Source organism: Sorex fumeus, unplaced genomic scaffold (genome assembly GCF_029834395.1).
Source record: "Sorex fumeus unplaced genomic scaffold, SorFum_2.1 ptg000043l, whole genome shotgun sequence".
Lineage (NCBI taxonomy): Eukaryota > Metazoa > Chordata > Mammalia > Eulipotyphla > Soricidae > Sorex > Sorex fumeus.
The window spans coordinates 28,922,545-28,935,866 of record NW_026606100.1 but is presented as its reverse complement, the minus strand read 5'-3'; positions in this window follow the sequence as shown (position 1 = coordinate 28,935,866).

The window sequence follows — 13,322 nt, the reverse complement described above, 5'->3', positions numbered from 1 at the left end:
AAGAGGGAGGGGTGATGACAAATTTGAAATGATAATGTACAGGTTTACGTAACATGCTAGTAAATGTGATGAGGGAGAAACTGTGGGTTCAGAGACACTTCCATCCATGGGACATCCATGGGACAGCAGACACTGCAAGCAGAGACAAACCTGAAGACAGCAAGGCTTGGCGACCTCCCACAAGTGGTGGTGGCAAAGGTGGGGGGAGTTATTATTTCTTGTGAGAGAAAATGCTCAGGAAGGTACTGCCACTGTCACTGTCACTGTCCTCCCATTGTTCATCGATTTGCAAGAGCGGGTCCAGTAACGTCTCCATTGGAGATTTTGTTGTTACTGTGTTTGGCATATGGAATACATCATGGGTAGCTTGCCAGGCTCTGCCATGCGGGCGAGATACTCTCGGTAGCTTGCCGGGCTCTCCGAGAGGGGCGGAAGGTACAGAGTGTGAAAACCACAACCAGACATTCCAAAAAACACCAAGAATAAAGAAAGCCTAGGCAATACATATACGCACAGGAACACAGATCACCAAGCGGGTTTGAGGGACTCAACTCCCCTGGCAAAGGAAACAGAGGCAGAAACAGATAAACAGGACATCAGACTAAAAGCTTCTGCACTGTGAAAGGAACCACCACAGGGGCTGGAGTGATAGTACAGTGGGTAGAGTATTTGCCTTGCACGTGGCTGTCATAGGTTCGATCCCTGTCATCCCATATGGTTCCCTCAGCACTGCCAGGAGTAATTCCTGAGTGCAGAGCTAGGAGTAACCCCTGACCACCACTGGGTGTGTCCCCAAAACAAAACAACAGCAACAACAAAAGCAACCACCACAGACATGAAAACACAGCCTGTCCGTAGGCGAAGACATTTTCACATTACACATCAGATAAGGAAAATAGTAAAAATACATAGAGACTCACACAACTCAACAGCAACAGACACTCAACGAACACAAGGAGAGATGATTCTAATAGACACCTCTGTGAAGAAAGCATACAGAGAGCCGAGAGAAACACTTAATAGTCATTTTTAAAAGCTTAATTTTACTTACTCTTAAGAACATGCAAATAAGGACTACACAAATCTATCACCCTACACCTGTAAGAACCGTCTAACAAAAAATAACTACTGTTGGGAGGGGTATGGAGAAAAAGGAGTGTGTACATTCTGCTGCTGAGAATGCAGATTGGTGCCATCTCTACAGAAAATGGGATGAGGATTGCTTAAAATGCTGAAAATAGAGCACCAGGGGTTGGAGCAATAGTACAACAGGTAGTGTGCTTGCCTAGCGTGCTGCTGACCTGAGTTCGATCCTCTGCATCCCCTATGGTCCCTCAAGCCAGGAGTGATCCCTGAGCACAGAGCGAGGAAGAAGTCCTGACCACGTCCGGGTGTGGTCCCAAAACAATAACAACAACAACAACAAATAGAACACCAAGGTTGCAGCTTAGGGTAGAGCACTTGTCTTGCATGTATGAGACACTGGGTTCCATCACTGGCACTGCTAAAACCCTAAAAATAAAAATCCGATATGACTCAGCAATACCACTGCAAAGTGTTTACCCAAATAATATGAAAATACCAAAGGAAAAAAAAAGATATATAGGGGCTGGAAAGATAGCACAGCAGGTAGGGCATTTGCCTTGCACGCAGCCAACCCGGGTTCAATTTCCAGCATCCCATACGGTCCCCTGAGCATCGCCAGGAGTAATTCCTCAGTGAATGAGCCAGGAGTAACCCCTGTGCATCACTGGGTGTTATCCAAAAAAGAAAACAAAAATGATATATAACCTCCCTATGCACTATTCTTGACCGCCAAGAAATGCAAGCAAATGAAATGCCCATCAATGGATGACTGGATGAAAAGTTGTACAAATACTCAATGAACTACTGATCAGTCATTAAAAACATGAAATCTCGCCTTCTGTAACACAGAGGGGAAGGTTGAGGTGATTATGCTGAACAAACAATCAAAAAGTGAAAGACAATACAAGAACGTTCCACTCATGTAGAAACAGCCAAAGCAAATAAACAAATAAATCACAATAAAACAATTCAGAGATTCTATTAAAAATGAGGTGGTACCCCAAGAGGAAGGGGAGGGGTAGAAGGAGAGCGGAGGGGACAAATGTGGTCATAGGAATGGCATGAGAACTGGGTGGCGGATGTGATGAGGTGAGGCTTACACGCATTTTGTGGTAGGAAGCTACACTCTCCTAACTTATGTAGAATTGCACACAAAAGGCAAATAAGTAACATTTTTATTCAAAATTACTTTCCAGAGAAAAGTATCCAACATTTGTGAGAGGTAATCAATAAAGCAAGCCTAGAAAGAAGTCATTTGGGGCTGGCGTGATAGCACAGCCGGTAGGGCGTGGCCGACCCAGGTTCAATTCCCAGCATCCCATATGATCCCCGAAGCACCGCCAGGAGTGATTCCTGAGTGCAAAACCAGGAGTAACACCTGAGCATCACCAGGTGCGACCCAAAAAGAAAAAAAAAAGTCATTTGACTCCCAAAGAATTAATCTCATATAAAGAGGAAGAGAGGCAAGATCTGTACCCTTGGGAGTGCCAGAAAAGAGTTTTAGGCACCAAAAAGAATTGCACACAAAGGTAACTTCCAACTGGATGTCAATACCCATTTTATCACACAGCTGACCCCTGCTCCTTCCCTAGCACTTCACATGATCCTCTAAGCACCACTAGGAGTGATCCCTAAGGTCAGAGCCAGGATTAAGCTCTGAGCACGCACTGGTGTGACCCCAACAGCCCCCCACCCCAGTTCATTTTTGGAGAGACAAGCATTATTTGGATGGAAAGGTAGAGGAAAGTAACTGGTGAAGGAGGAAAGGGGAAGAGGAAGAGAAGAAAGAGGAGGAGGAAGGAGGAGGAAAAGGGAAGAGGAGGAGGAGGAAGAGAAGAGGGTGGTGGAGGTGGAAGAGGAAGGAGGAGGAGGAGGAGGAGGAGGAGAAGGAAGAAGAAGGAGGAGGAGGAGGAGAGAGTTTGAGAAGAGAAGGGGAAAGTAGGTGACATTGAACTGTAGGTGTGGAGCACAACTTCCCTTTAGCACTTTAAGGCGAAGCATCACTTTCAGAGAAGGGACGCTTATTTCTTTGAGGATGAAGGAACAAAAACACACATCAAGGAGCATGGGGCTCTCTTCCCTCTCAGAAGGGTACAGAGGAAGATGAAAATGTTTAGGGGCTTGAGAAGCAGATTTCTCCCACGGGGAACACACCAGAACAGCTCAGAAGGAGATGACACAGGGAACCTAGAGACTAGACTGCAAAGAAGGAAGAACGGCCAGCAGGCAATGCAGCTGCCCACTGGGATGAGAGATAGTTCACAAGTGTTTTTCAGGGCTGGTAGGAAGCACACCTGGGGGGAGCAGGAGCCGCCCAGAGACTTAGAGGAGACAGAGCCCATGAGAGCAGAACCCTCTCAAGCAGAGCTTCCTCAGCCCCGGAGCAGTGCAGTGAGCATTCTCCTGTGGGTAATGTGCCCTGGACAACGCAGACAGCAGCCGACATGGGGAAGTGATTAGACTTCCATAATGTGTAAGTTCGTTCCCAGAGGGGAGTCATCGAGATCTATAGCTGAATTGAAAGGTCACCAAAATCTAATCACCCGTTAGCCTCCTGAGTCCCTTGCCTGCCTGCAGTCTCCCTGGTGAAAGGCACTGGCTAAGTCCGAAGCCACCAACAGCCTCCAGGGACAATGAGTTTCCTGTTACACTTTGGGGTGGGTTTTATTTTGTCCATTTGTTTGTTTTGTTTGGGAGCCACCCTTGGTGGTGCTCAGGGCTTATTTCTAGCTCTGTGCTCAGGGATCACTCCAGGCAGTGCTCAGAGGACCATAGGGCAGTGGCAGGGATTATGCAAGGCAAGTGCCCTACCTGCTGTACTCGCTTTCTCTGGACTCAAGTTACTTATCAGCTAGGAAAAAAAAAGGAAAATTAACCTTTGCACCCCGCAGGGAGTTGACCTCAGGATGGGCTCCATGAAACTGGCATGATGTCCCTTCTCAGTTAAAGAGGAAATCTGCGTGAGGTGCTCTTATTAGAATTCCAAAAGCATCCTTCACTTTACAAAATCATTCACCATTGAATACTTTCAAGTAACAAACTAAGAATTAACTTAAAACATGCTCTCTCCCCACAAACAAAAAGCTCGTTGTGCACAAATTTCCAGGAACTCGGGTGGCACTCAAGGTGAATTTGACCCTCATTACAACATAACAAGAGACCAATAATCAGTTTGGGTCCATCCAAAGGGAGCTTTAGCAGAGGGCATCTAATCTAATCCTGAATGTCAAGATCTGTTTACTCAGAGAAGGGAGATAGAAAGCGTCAGCAAAGTTCTCAGTGCCATTCCATGGAAAGCCCCATTTGGGTGAATGCTGTGTAGCCTGGAGAGGAAGAACTCAACCTCTCTGAGCTCCAGTTCCCACACTATAAACATGGAATACCTAAACACGGCTACCAGAGGACCTGAGAGAATATCTACAAAAGCGACACATACACATACACACATGCACAACTTACCATGCAGTGCTAAGTCCCTCTGCTTTTCTGCCTGGGGCTGAAACTAGTCTCAGCTCCCAGGGTGGGGGGTAAAGAGCTTTTGTTAACATCAGTTTTACAAGCCACTCTGCAAACAGAAACTCCAGCTGGCACAAAACCAAGTTTTCTGCACAGCTGTAGCTAGCCACTCACTATCTCCACTGGTAGAATATTCCAGAAAAGATTTCCGAAATATATATAAAATAAAGAATAAAGAACAATGGCAGTTTAGGCAGGAGAGATAGTAGTGTGAGTGCTTGTCTTGCACACAGCTGACATATGCACCTACACACATTTGGTCCCCCAAGCAACTGCCAGGAGTGATCCCTGAACACAGAACCAGGAATAAGCCCTGAGCATTGCTGGGTGTGTCCCCAAAAACAATTAAAACGTTTTTTAAAGGGACCACTAGGACAAGGAAAATTGAAAATGATCACTCTAGACAAGAACTGAGCACTGAAAGGAGGTAAAGTGATATGCAGATATACATGATAATCTTTCAGTAACAGTATTGCAAACCACAGTGCAGAGAGAGAGAGAGAAAGAGAGAGAGAGAGAGAGAAATGGAGAGGGAGAGAAAGAGAGTGGGTGGGTAGGGAGATGAGGAGAAAAGTTTGTCATAGATCATAGAGGCAGGTTGTAGTGGGTGGACAGAAACTGGGGACATTGGTGGCAGGAAATGTACAAGGAAATGTACATTGGTGAAGGAACAGGTATTGGAACTTTGTAAGACTGAAACTCTATCATGAACAACTTTGTAACTGTGTATCTCAGGGTGATTCAATTTTTACAAAAAAAGGAAAAAAAGAAAAGAGGCATAAAGAGCTGTGCCCTTCCAAATGCCCTTCCAAACGCCCAGCCCTTTCTGTAACACCCTGCTAACTTGCTCCCACTCTCAGCGGGAGGGCTCACCTGGTGGGGGTCTGGTTGCTGAGGCCCAAATCCTCTCTCAGTCCCCAAGCACCAACATCATCTGTACTACAGGGAAGACAATTTCCAAAAATATTCCGTACTCAGAAAAAAAAAACCAATTCGGATGACATGCTCACCAGAATCATTAAAATGAAAAAGAAAAATCATCTCAGCAGGTGGGAGCAGGCCCTGCTATTGCCATGAGGAGTGTGAAGCGGTCGCATCTGTTTTGGGAAGCTACAAAAGCAGCTGCCCATGGCCTCTGACAGCTATAGCCTCTACGGAATAAAACAGGTACTACAAACGTTGTGCCACCAAAAGACAGACTAGGACTGCAGTGTTCAAATGCGGCTGTTGGCATTTAAATCAGTGATTGCTTTTTTTTTGGGGGGGAGGGGGTCACACCCGGCGATGCACAGGGGTTACTCCTGGCTCTGCACTCAGGAGTTACTCCTGGCGGTGCTCAGGGGATCATATGGGATGCTGGGATGCTGGGAATCGAACCCGGGTCGCCCGCGTGCAAGGCAAATGCCCTACCTGCTGTGCTAGATGCAGCATCTCAGGGCTCAGTCACAACAGCCGCTTCTCAAGCCCTATGGCACTGAAGGAGCGAGAGGACATTTGGGCAGAGCAAGACGGGGCAAGGCTGCAGGGGTGCCTTCTGGGATGTCGGTAACGTCGTCGCTGCTTCCAGCACTCCTGACGGAGAACCGCCCCAGTGGCCATCCAGGGCAGAATGGAAGAATCCACTTGGGATGTGTATTCACAGAATGGAATTCGCTAAAGTGAGGAGAACAAACTCGCTTTCCACCAAAGGCGAGAGGCCAGATGGCTGAGGTTCCGTTCCTCTGTTCCATAATGGAACTTTATGCGTGTGCCCACACAGGTCAAAGAAATCCATACCGTTATAAGCTGACAAGAAGGAGACCTGAGTGGAAGGGTGGGTGAGGGGTGGGGAGGTGGGCAGGGGGGCGCCGAACGTGGCTTCTCCCTGGGGGCTGGGGCAGCGTCCAGGCTCCACGCACTGACGCCTTTTTCCTCCTCTTTCAACGCTCTACACGTCGTCGGGGAAGTGTAGGAACATTAAACTTAGCTCCTGACTTTGGTCCTCTGGTTCTGCGCGTGCTTCCAATCCCGCGAACCAAGGAGGCCCTGAGATCAGCTCCTGCGCCCCGCACCCTTTGCGCGTGCTCCCAGGCACTTCCGAGCCTTCCTGCCTCCCCCGGAGCCTCCCAGCCTCCTACCTGGGCTCTGCGCTGGCTCTTCCCGCCGGGACCCGCTCCCGGGTGGACAGGGCGCTCCCGGGGCTCCCCGGGGCGCTCCGGGTCTCGCCGGCCCCGACCGCCCCGGACCTGACCGGGAGGCGGCACCTGCGTCTGGGCGGGGCGAGCGGTGGTGGCGCCGCCGAGCCCCGAATCTGGACCTAGTGGCGCGGGGAAGCGGGTGCAAGGCGCTGGCCCCTGGGGTTGGGGGTCCAGAAAAGTCCTCCTCCCCCGCGGGCCCTCGACCTTTGGCAGCGGCGGTGGCGACCTCAGCCTACGAGCAGCCGCCCTTGTAACAAGGGCCTGGGGGAGGCGCCGCCCACCGGGCCCGCTCGGGCCGAGAGCCTAGGACCCAGATCCAAGCGGGCCCCGAGAATTCCTGCAAATGCGGTGGGCGGAGGGTCTCCGGACGCTGCGCCCACCGACGCCCGCTGCACCTTCCTCCCCACGGGTTCGATTCCTCAGGCCCCGCGGGACACCCTCCACCCCACTCCCGCCTAACCACCACTGGCTCCCACCTGTCGTGCTGGGGATCCAGAATACGCGGGGGTGACTCAGGTCACAACAGCGTCCCGGGCTTTTCAGCAGACAGCCTCGGAGCAAGAGCCGGTAACCTCGGCGGCGGCGGCGCGATAGCCCCTGCGTGCCGTGCCAGACGCTGCGCTAAGCTGCTTTTATCCGGATCACCTCATTTAATGTTCAAAGCCAAAGTGATTGGTAATGAATGTTTACGTATGTAAACAATCATCTCTCATCCTGTGGTACGCTGAGTTGCTAGACCTTTTACTACTGTAGGTTAAGAGGGGGAGGGGGGAAAGGAAGAAAGCAACTGAGAGAGCCAGGGAGATGCCTCAAGGGCTGGAGCGCATGCGGAAGGCTGGGGTTAGACTGCACGATCCCTCCCGCACTTAAGAAAGCAACGCCACGTGTGTTCCCCAAACACAAGCAAACAACTGCAGAGAAAAGCCCCGGGGTGTAGCTCAGAGGTAGAGCTCCTGCCTCGCAGGTGTGAAGCCCTGAATTCAATCTCTAGAGACATCAGACAAACAAACAAACAAAAAACACAGTAAAATATACAACAGGGGTAACACCCCCAAACTCCAAGAGAGATGCTTTAAGCGGAGGAAACTGAGTTGCAGGACTTCTCTTACTCCCTCAAGGTCCCTGCCATCTAGGGTGACTACTGCAGCGTGGAGGTAAAGTCCAGACGATTTGACCCTAGACCAGCCTCTTAACTTTACTCTGAAGACGAGACTCTGCAGAATACTGGATTTCTGCACTTAATCTTTTATTTTTTTCTTTTTGGGTCACACCTGGCAATGCACAGGGGTTACTCCTGGTTCATGCACTCAGGAGTTACTCCTGGCGGTGCTCGGGGGATCACATGGGATGCTGGGAATCAAACCCCGGTCAGCCGGTCAGCCTCGTGCAAGGCAAACGCCCTACCTACTGTGCTATTGCTCCAGACCCTCTACACTTGATCTTAGCCAAAGGGCCCAGAAGTGATGAAGTACTGGTTTTCCAGACCGCTTTCCACTTTTGGGTGTGCACTGACATTTTAATTTTATTTATTGGGTTTGGGGGTCACACCCAGCAGTGCTCAGGTCTCACTCCTGGTTCTGCACTCAGGGATCATTCCTGGCTCTGGAAACTATAGGGGGCACTGGGGTAGAACCAGGTGGGCTGCATGCAAGGCAAGTGTCCTACCCTCTATACTATCTCACCAGTTCCCACACTCACATTTTTAAAAATGTGGGGCCCCAAGATACCTCAAAGGGATGGGGCCTTATCTTTGCCTTGAGTCGAATGGGCGACTCTGTGGTCTTGGAAATACATTTGAGTCAAGAAACTCTTGTCCCTTCAAGACAAACACACACACACACACACACACACACACACACACACACGTTTTTTCGTCCCACCCTGCTGAGCTCAGCGGTGTCCAGAGGAACAGGGATGAACCAAAGGGCTCATAGGTGTTCAGCATGTGCTCCACCACCTGTGCTCAAGTGGTACCACCAGTCACTAGGTAGAAAGTGAGGACCCACTGGTTCCGAGAAGCAAGGACGTGATGACTAAAATCATAAAGTCCAGCCCTCTCTCTCTCTCTGCTTTGGAGCTCAGAAACCAGAGCCCAGAGGAGCTACTTTTTGTTTGGTTGGATGGTTTTGGGCCCACACTCAGCAATGCTCAGCAGTTATTCCTGGCTCTGTTCTAGGAACCACTCCTGGCCGTGCTCTGGGGACCATATGGAGTGGTGGGGATTGAACTGAGGCTGGCCATGTGCGAGGCTAAGTGCTCTATCTGCTGTCCTATCGCTCCAGCCCCCAGAGGGGCAACTTTTCCTCCACTTGTTCCAGATAGTGTGTTTCTTCCTGCTTCCTGGGAAAATGGACCCAGTGAATCGGGAGTCCTGATCTCCAAGGGGGATCCTGGTCAAGGATTTTCCCTCCCTGCTGGTCAGGGCCCCCAGCGGAAATCCTTCAGTTAGGAGATGAGAGCTATTTATACTCTCAAACTTCAGGGCAGAGAGTAGAGTGGGTGGAGGGGCTAGGGTTGGGGGCTGGTTGTCTTGTCTTTAAGTATCTGAAGACACACAAAAGGGCATGGAAGTCAAACCACAGAAACTGCCCTGTTTCCTCCAAGAGGGTCACTCCTCTCTCTTCCAGAACAGAAGAGGATGCAGAACTAAGGCCAATTGAGGTAGAACAGGAGTGAGCAAGTCAGATGAGGAAAGTGGAGCCCAGGTGCTGGGTGTGCAGAGAGGCCAGGGTCCTGCAGGATGCCAGAAGGCATTAGAAAAGGAAGCTGCTCTCCTGTATAGGAAAGCCCCAAGAGCAAGGAGGAGCATTAGGCAGTGACTAAGAACCTGGGGTTTGAGCACGCAGGCACTAAAATCAGTTGTAGGAGTAGGGCTCCACTGGGCAACTCACTCATTCTACCCCCCCAGGTTTTCCAGGGAGGGATTGGGTCCCAGGTGCAGATCCCCAGGATTTATTTCCTAAATCCCAGTTCTCCATTTCTACTCCCCCAGAGTCCCACGGTCTCTAAACTTTGTGTCCAAGGGTCAGGATCTCTACCACGTCTTCAACGTCCTGTCCTGGGGGTTGAACTGCTGGGCAACAGACCTTCTGGGAAGCCCTGTGGTCAGCCAGCCCCCGCCCCTGGGATCTGGGAGGGCAGGCAGCTCCTCCCTGGGCGATTCTGGGAATATTTCACACACCCCTGGTCGCCAGCAGTCAGTGTCACTCCACACACAGGAAGTGACCTCACACCGGGAGTGTCACCAAGTGCCCCCAAGCCCTGAGGAAAAGGCTCTGCTGAAGGAGTCCCATGCTCTCTTAGTACCCTCTTGTCCCAGGGGCAAGATGCCCCATGGTCCCCCCACGACCTCACTGCGACCTCAGGTGGAGAGAGAGAAAATGTTGCACTCAATTGTGGCATTGGAAAGTACCTAAGACTCTGGGGGTACATAGGAGGCGGGGCCGAACTTTTCTTGGATGGTTCAAGAAAGAAACTCTGGCAGAGAGAGGGGGGTGGGGAGGTGAGGGGAGCAATGGGAGAAAAAAATTAAATATATTTTAAAATGCCTTTAAATAAAGAAACTCCAGCCGTGAAGGTGGAGCAAGAGTTGAGCTGAGCGAGGTGGGTTGGAAGGGCATTCTGCAGGACAAGAGGCAGTGACAGAGACCAGGGCAGAACCTGCCTTTCACTGCTTCCTTTTTGTCACTCTGGCATCAGCTTTCTGAGGTCACCTGCTGCAAAAAGTCCTTCCTCCAGCACCTGGTTGATTACCTTTTGGAATCTAATCTATCTACTACTATTTTTCACCCTGCTTTTTGGGTTATACCCAGCAGTGCTCAGAGATTACTCCTGGCTCTACACTCAGAAATTTCTCCTGGCGGTGCTTGGGGGACATGTGGGATGCCAGGGATTGAACCCAGGTGGGCTGCATGCAAGGCAATTACCCTACCTGCTGTACTATTCCTCTGGCCCCTATCTACTACTATTTTCTGTTTTCTTTAGGGGGCCATACCTGGTGTTGCTCAGGGCTTACTCTGCATGCAGGGATCACTCCTGGTGGGGCTCGGGGACCATCTAGGGGGGCTGTGGATGGAACGAGGATCGGCCTCATGCAAGTCAAGCGCCTTAACCCCTATACTATCTCTCTTCTTCTTATCTACTTTTATTTAAACATTTAGTTGTCTACACACACACACACACACACACACACACACACACATACACACCAACTACACACATGACAGATCAAGTGCCATCGGCCGGCAGCAGTGGTTCTCCACCATCCCAAGCACCTGGGAAGGACAAGCGCACCTTTATTAGGGGGTGCTCCGCAAACGCTGCGGAACGGTGAGTGAAGGAGTAAATGAGTCCTTGCTAGCTGCAGTCAGCGGGATGTGTTAGGAAAGGAGAATTCTCTCCCAGGCCCCGAGCCTGGGCAATTCCCGGGCCCGGTTATATCTGCAGAAGAGTTAGGTTTCCCCAGGAAGGGGGTTGAGGAAGGCACCAAGGTGAGAGCGGTCCTTGGGAGGCGGGGGACGGTGTCCCCGGCTCCGCGAGGGCCAATGAGGAGGGCACCGCGGGTCAGGAGCGGAATGACCTGCAGTCCGGTGCGCTAACACAAGGGAGGCTCCGGGGGGTCTTTCAACCTCAAGAGAGGCGAGGGGAGGGAGCGAGGGTCTTCGCCCCGCCCCCGTCCCCCTCTATGCCCTTTGGAGGCGACCGAGCCTCATCCTGGGCGGTCAGCAGGCCTGGGAGGCTTCCCTCGTCTGCATCCGTCCCTTCCTCCTCTGCTCTTTATTTCTTCCTTCCTTCTCCTCTTTTTCCCTCCTCCCTCTCCTTCTTCTCCTTCCTCCTTCTCCATCCTCCTCCCTCCGGGTCTCTGCAGTTCCCCAACAGGGCGGGCCCCGCCGCCGCCGCCGCCGCCGCAGCCCCTACCCCCTCCTGGAAGGGCGAAATTGCTAAACTTGTAGCAATAATGACCCGCTTTCACGCCGCCGACTCCCGCTGAAAGTGTCCGCGCCGGCGCCCGGCCGGGGCCTAATCAGCGCGCCCCTCCCGGCTGCCCGCCCAGCCCCCGGGCACCCCCTCCCCCAGCACACAAAACGCGGGGAACAAAACCCCCGCGCATTTCCCCGTCCCTCTGTCGAGCAGACTCCTGCACAAAGCCTGGGCTCTGAGAAGCAATAGGGAGCTGGAGGGGGGCGACGTCAATCCCGAAGCGCCGGGGGTTTTTGTTCGCGCAGGGGACTTCGCCTTCCTACCACACCTTTTGTTCGGGACTCCAATAAAAAGCCATTCTTTCCGCACCTTCCCGGCCCGGGGCCGCCTTTCAGCCAGGCGCGGCCCCACAATGCCGCGGCGCGCTGAGGCCTCCCCATTCACCGCCTTGGCACGCTCACAATCGGCCGTGTGGCAGCCCCGGCCCCGCGCAGCCATTCTCCGCAAGTGACAAGGACTCGCATAAAGCCGCGGCCGCCGGGGGAGAAGGGAGGGCGGCCGCGGGGGAGAGCGGGGCCGCGGCGGGGCGCACGGCAGCGACCCCCGGGCGCGCCGCAAGCCCCTGCGGCGGCGGCGGCGAAGGAGCCGCCTCCGCGCCGCCGCCCCAAGTCGCTGGGCCTTTTGGGGGGGATCGGGGAGGTCCGCTTGCCCGGAGCGGTCCCTCGCTCGAGGTGGGACTGGCGAAAGCTGGACGGGACGCAGACTCCTCCGACATGAGCGCAAAACATCGGGGGAAAACTAGGGGAGGGCGTTAGAAGCCCCAGAACCTCGAAAGAAAGGTCCTTCGCCGGCGACCTGTCTGTCCTCCCTACAGGAATAAAAAGAGAAATGAACCAACAAAGGCAAGAAGAGATCAGGCCTGAGCCAGCCCCGGGTCTGGCGCACGGGAAACCAGGCCTGCGATGGCCCAGGGAAGTCCACTCTCCCCACTCCCTCGCGGCCACTTTTCCTTCCCTCCCGGTTTCAAGGACCCTTCCTCCCCACTTGGGGGTGGTAAACAAAGTCGGTAGCAGGCCCAGGCTTGGAAATATTGCACCTTGTTTATTGACTCCTGTAGTGTATGGCAGCGGGCGTGTACACGGCGTGTGGATATAGTTAGATATATATTAAATGTGCTGGATACAGAATATGAAACAGAAAGGAAACCGGTCACACCTTCGCTGGGCCACCAGATCCCGCCCCAACTTTTGATCTCGCTGGGCTGAATTTGTTTTTTTTCCCTCTCAAAGAGTTTTCTGCTCCTGGACAGCCCGGTGGTTCCGGCCCCAGGTGTCCGCTGCAGAGGGCAGGAGGTGGGCGCGGGAAAACTCTCTTGGCTCTGGGCTCTGGGCCCGCCGAGCGAACAGAGGGTTCTCCAGGGCCTGGGGATTTCTCAAGCCGCGACTCCCCACCCTCGTTTGACTCTCCTTCATGCTTAAAAAAGATTTTGTTTCTTTTCCACTTTATTTTCTTTTTGTCCTTGAGTGCGCTGCCAACGCTTGGCGGAGGCTGCGGAATGGCCAAGGGAGAGAAGTCCTTCTCCTCGCTCTGGAAGAAGCAGAACGAGGCAGCCAGAGTTCCAGC